This window comes from Chrysemys picta, unplaced genomic scaffold (genome assembly GCF_011386835.1).
Source record: "Chrysemys picta bellii isolate R12L10 unplaced genomic scaffold, ASM1138683v2 scaf3612, whole genome shotgun sequence".
NCBI classification, from domain to species: Eukaryota; Metazoa; Chordata; order Testudines; family Emydidae; genus Chrysemys; species Chrysemys picta.
In genome coordinates, this window is record NW_027056313.1 from 1 (window position 1) to 5,670 (window position 5,670).

Sequence of the window (5,670 nt, forward strand, 5' to 3'; positions counted from 1 at the left end):
ACACAGGCACTTTTTGACAGTAAAACTTTTGTTGTTTGGGGGGGCTGGGGGGGGGGAGGGTGTTTTTTCACACCCCTGAAGGGCAAAAATTTTACCAACGAAAGTCCAGTGTAGACAAAGCCATAGAAAGAGCCAAAGGCTAAGTCTTCACTTAGAGAGAGGTGTGTTTTCCCAACAATAGAGATACCTCGGTGTAAAATCCTAGGGGAGGAAGGCACGGTAGTTTTATTCCTGAATACAGCTAGTCAAAGTCAACCCCAGGGCAGGTGATATAGCATTGACCTTGACTAGCTGCACCAAGGTAAAAAAAAAGACAGTGTCTTAACCCCATTAGGATTTTACATTAAGGCCCGGTCTTCACTAGTAAGAAAAAGTGTGTTTTTACCTCAGGGTAACTAACACATGTGAGTTATCCCAAAGTAGGGTGACTAGGTGTCCTATTTTATAGGGACAGTCCCAATATTGGGGATTTTTCTTATATAGGCACCTATTGCCCCCCACCCTTTTCCAGATTTTTCACATTTGCTATCTGGTCACCCCAATCGCAAGGTAAAAACACAGTGAAGATAGGGTGGCCAACTGTCTAATCGCACAAACCCAAACACCATTGCCCTACCCCTTCCCCAAGTCCATGCCCCTGCCCCACCCCTTCCTCAAGGCCCCACCCCCCTTCCCTCCGTCGCTCACTCTCCCCCCCATCCTCACTCACTGTCACCAGGCTGGGGTATGGGGTTAGAGTGCGGGAGGAGGTGCAGGCTGGGAGGTGGGGCAGAGGGATTCGGAGTGTGGGAGAGGGCTCTGGGCTGAGCCTGGGGCAGGTGATTGGGGTGCAGGCTCTGGGAGGGAATTTGGGTGTGGGCTCAGGGCTGGGGGACAGGAGGGAGTGAGGGGGGCGGCACTTACCTCAGGTGGCTCCCAAAAGCGACCCATCACATCCCTCTGGCAGCAGCTCCTAGGTGGGGGGAAATCAGTGGGTCTCCACACACAGCCCCTGCCTGCAGACTCCAGTCCCACAGCTCTCATTGGCTGCAGTTCCCGGCCAATGGGAACTGCAGAGTCGGCGCTCAGGTCGGCAGCAGCAGATGCAGACCCCCTGCCAGGGGCCGCATGGAAGTGCTGGCCACTTCCAGGAGTGGTGTGGAGCCAGGGCAGGTAGGGAGCCTGCCTTTGCCCTGCTGTGCCGCTAGACTTTTAGCAGCTAAAATCTCCTGGTTTGGCTGCAAAAGCCTCCAGGAGATAGAGCCTGATTCCGGGAGACTCCTGGTGAAACTGGGAGGGATGGCAACCCTACGTTAAGATAAGGCACTTTAGTGTTACTGTCAGGTAAACTAGGGTGAGGTCAACCACAGTAGGGGGCATACTGCTGACCTGGCCTAGCCTAGTTTATTGCATCACTAAAGTTAGCTTTAACTTCTCTTCTGTGTTTTTACCTCAGGATTGTCTGGGAGTTGAAGCTCAGTGGTTTCTCCATGTTACAGAGAAGCTGCACAAAAGCAGGGAAAACATGTAGGTTCTTCTTTTTAGGCCTTGGTAGCAACCTTGGCTAGTGGTTTCCCAAGTGTAATGCTAGGTCTTCACTACATGCTAATAACAGGGCAAGCAACTGCAGGGTCAGTCAACCTATCATCATCTACATTTGCAGAAGCACGACCACAGGTACTGTGCTGATCGCACCCAATATCCACACTAGTGCTGTATCTAGCCATGACAAGCCATACAATTTTCTGAGCACGTATGCCAATATTCACAGCCCCACAACTCACTGGGTCATTCTAAGCTTGAATTTACACGGGTTTGCTGTAGTTGGCTTTGTTCCGCTGTGTCAAACACTGAAAATGGGTGAAGCGGGAGAAACTGCAAACAGGCAAACTGAAAACTCAAAGCTGAATACTGAGCAAAGGCAGATTGATGGTCCAGTTCCAGTCAGAGGTCAGAGCACAGGTAGATGGCAAGTTAGTAAACAGGAATGGATACCCAGGGGGTTTATAGGAAGGGATGGGAGGACCATCATGTTCTGATTGTTGTGATTGCCCCTGCTGCTAGTTTTCACTGCTACTTCAGGGTAGTAGTTCTCATTTACATCTTCCTTGGGATCTGCCCTATAGCTCAGGGAGTGGTGGCTACGTTGGCATGTGGCACTGGTAGAGTCATGTGGATATGTGAATGCAGAGCATCTTAAGGGGAAAACCCACAGGTGAGCCTGAGCTAAGTCTTCAAGGAAAGCAAGCCATAAAACTGGGGGATGGGCACAGGAAGAGGAGTCTGAAGCAATTAGATTAGAATGAGGCCCTGAAGAGAGACAGAGTCACAACACAAGACACCTGGTTCTATGGGCAAGACAGATGTGCTTCACCTGAAGTTTCTGTATGCCATTTGTTACCACCCCTGTTGAAGAAAAAAAAATGGTTAATAAAGAATGGCTGTGCAGCTACATCCCATTCAGTTCATATAACTTAGGGGACAAGGAGCCAAACGTGTAAACACGTGCATGAGACCCACTCAATTTAATGTTACTCACAAAAGTGTTTCCAGGATTGAGCTTAATTTCACAAGAACAGTGTGTAGATTAAAAGTGCAGAACGCCATCCACAAATCTGGGTTACAAAGAATGCAAGAAAAGAGAAAACCATCTGGGGTGTAAAAATTCTAAATCAAATAGAGGCATTCAGACATGTCTGCTTGTCAATACCCAGAATGCTTTTCCACTGCAATTATATCACAGCATTACAGGTGATGGTGCTCTGGGGGGAGGAGGGGCCCTAAGATGCCACCCCTTGCCCCTGCTCTTGGGGCCCCAAGGGCCCCATTAGTGGCCCAGGAAGGTGGTAGAGGAGGGAAACAGGGAAGGGGTCTGGGTTTGCTCCTCACTCTGAGCCCCAGCCCCTCTCAACCCCTGCAGGTTCTTACCTTCTTCCCCCTTAGATGGAGTACGTTCAGTCCTTAGACACTGCGGGAGGGAGTCTCCCTCCCCTGCTGGGGCAGGGTCTCCCTTACTTCAGTTCTCTGGTCTTTCAAATCTCACAATACACCTCCAAGCTCCAATCTTTTCTCCTCCTCCCTGAAGCAGGGGGTTTTATTAGGTTCCTGACAGGGCCTTAATTGACTGCAGATGCTCCAATTAACCTGTAGCCACCCTCCCTAGTCTACAGGGAACCATGCCTTAATTAGCCTAGGGTTTATATATTTCCCCTCTACCACTGCTCCTTGGCCCTCCTGTATCACATGTCTTATTCTTCTGTGCTTTGCACCCAGTGAAAAACACTGATCTTTGTCCACTCCAGGTTCTCACACATGGCTTTGGTTTGAATGGTCTGAAAATGGTCCAAAAATGTTTGTATAAACAGTTACCAGTGCCTGTGATTTTTATCACAAGTCTCACAATCTTTAGTGTTTTCTTAATGCTCCAGCTCCTGGAGAGAAGCTCGGTATTCATTTTTAAAAATGTACATTCCTAACTCTCATGGTTGCAGAGGAAAGTTTGAAAACATGAATCCTGAAGGCTCAAAAACCAGAAGGCAAATTAAAAGAAACCCAAATTTATTTATTTTAAATCTCATTTTTAAGCCAATCTCATAATCTTTTCATGATTTTTGAACTCTTGGGGATGGTAATATTGTAGTTATTTAAATCAACTCAAGTCCTAGCTAGTATAATTTGAACTGGGAAATCTGGGGGTGATGACTTTTAGATTGGGAGTGAGGCAATAACCTTCTCCAGGAAAATTTTTGAAAATACCTGACAGTGCAAACTGACAAAGCATTTGTGCTTCACCTTCAGAGGTATTTTTATCAGCGTCAGGATTGAGTTATGTCTGCTAAATTTCATGATTGAGCATTATCCATAGTGGGGGTGAATTTAATCACAGACAGAGAAATCATGTCAATTCAACTTTCACTCTGATGGCAGAATTTTATTAAGTCATCCTCACCTCCCACTGCTTCCAGCATATCACTGCTTAGAGAGGCATATGGATTAGTTTATATTTTAAGGGGCTTGATAATACAATGCTGCTTATTTTGGATGTCCACAGAAGAGAAATGGTATGTCCTTATTAGTTATTAGCATCAGTTGGTGATACTGATGTTTCATCTGCAAGTAGCAAGCTTAATGTTAAACAGACTATATTCTATTGCCTCCATTGATTGTAGTTGATTATGGAGTTTAATTCCATCAGCTGAAGAATCAAACAAGAAAATCAGAATGGAATCCATGGCTGTGCCTTTGAAACTCTGGGCAAGAATTTTTAGATGAAAAATGTGATAGCTTGCAGCTAGAATATTCAGAATATACTTCATACAACATTAAGATTGAAATTATACAAGATTTTACTCTTGATTAGTCTCAGACACTGTGCCAAGTTCTGCTCTTGGGTGTGCTGTGCCATGCCACAGGATTGTAGGGGTATAACTGAGACCACACCTTGCAGAGTTTTGCATGTACCTTTCTGTCTACTGCTTTTCTATCTTTAGACCAGACTTGATTATAAAAAAAAATGTTATTGATGATTGTTTAGTATTGTATAGATGTTGAGGCTGGTCTTAGTTCTTATCGAGCAGCTGTGGGAAATTAGACTATATCATAGTGCCCTAACACAATGTTATAGACAGGACATTTTGCACCGGTCAGAGCCTCTATCCACTTCAGAGCATGTTTTGAGGGCCTTATCCTCAAAGAAGACCAAGGATTAAGAGCTTTTCCAGACTCTCTCTTCTGATGAGACCAGTGGGTGTGATGTACAGTTGTACACTTGCCTTGTGGGCAGATGGTATAGGTATGCAGTCAGTGCAAGCAACTCCTGGCCCTCAGAGACTGAATATGGCTCTTGATACCAGAGTGGCTGAACTGGAGGAGCTAAGGGAGGCAGAGAGGTACTTAGAGGAGAGTTTAAGGGACACAGTAGAGCGATCCCACTGCCAGTCTGACAGCCTCTGTGCTGTTAAGGAGGATGAAAGTCTTAAGGAAAGAACATCACACTGAAGCAGAGGGAAATGATCCCATAGTTGGGACCTGCCTTCCAGATGATGTCATGGTAATTCTCGCACTAAGGATCCTCTGTGGGAGGGGATCCCTATTATTAGGAAGTGACAGGTAATAGTATGGGGGGTTGATTATTAGAAATATAGATAGTTGGATCTGTCATGACTAGGGGAACCTCATGGTGAATTGCCTTCTGGGAGAGAAGGTTGTGGACTTCTCAAGACATCTATTGACTTATGTGCAGTGCATGGGAGGAACCAGTGGCTGTGGTACATGTAGTTACTAGTGACATAGGAAAAAGTAGGAAAGTGGTCCTGGAGGCCAAATTTAGGCTGCTGGAACCCCCACCACCCCACACACACACACAAACTCACACAATGGCCAAACAACAGAATAAAAAAGGCATCCTTTAAAAATTGGAAGTCAAATCTACTGAGGAAAACAGAAAGAAGCATAAACTCTAACAAGTGTAAAAATATAATTAGGGAGGCCAAAAAAGAATTTGAAAAGCAACCAGCAAAAGACACAAAACTAACAGCAAAAAAAATTGCAAGTTCATCAGAAGCAGGAAGCCTGCCAAGCAATCAGTGGGGACACTGGACAATGAAGGTGCAAAAGGAGCACTCACGCAAGACAAGGCCATTAAAGAGAAGCTAAATGAATTCTTTGCATCAGTCTTCACTTCAGAGGATG

The 5,670-nt window shown here is 45.7% G+C and overlaps 1 long non-coding RNA gene across 1 annotated transcript; it reads right to left on the reverse strand.

Annotated features, from left to right (window-relative positions):
• Positions 1-1,261: 1,261 nt before the first annotated feature.
• Positions 1,262-3,039, reverse strand: LOC135980489 (uncharacterized). Its single transcript, XR_010597534.1, has 3 exons — positions 2,908-3,039; positions 2,519-2,594; positions 1,262-2,385 (listed from the first exon to the last, which is right to left on the reverse strand). It is a non-coding gene; the product is annotated as an uncharacterized LOC135980489 (long non-coding RNA).
• Positions 3,040-5,670: the final 2,631 nt, after the last annotated feature.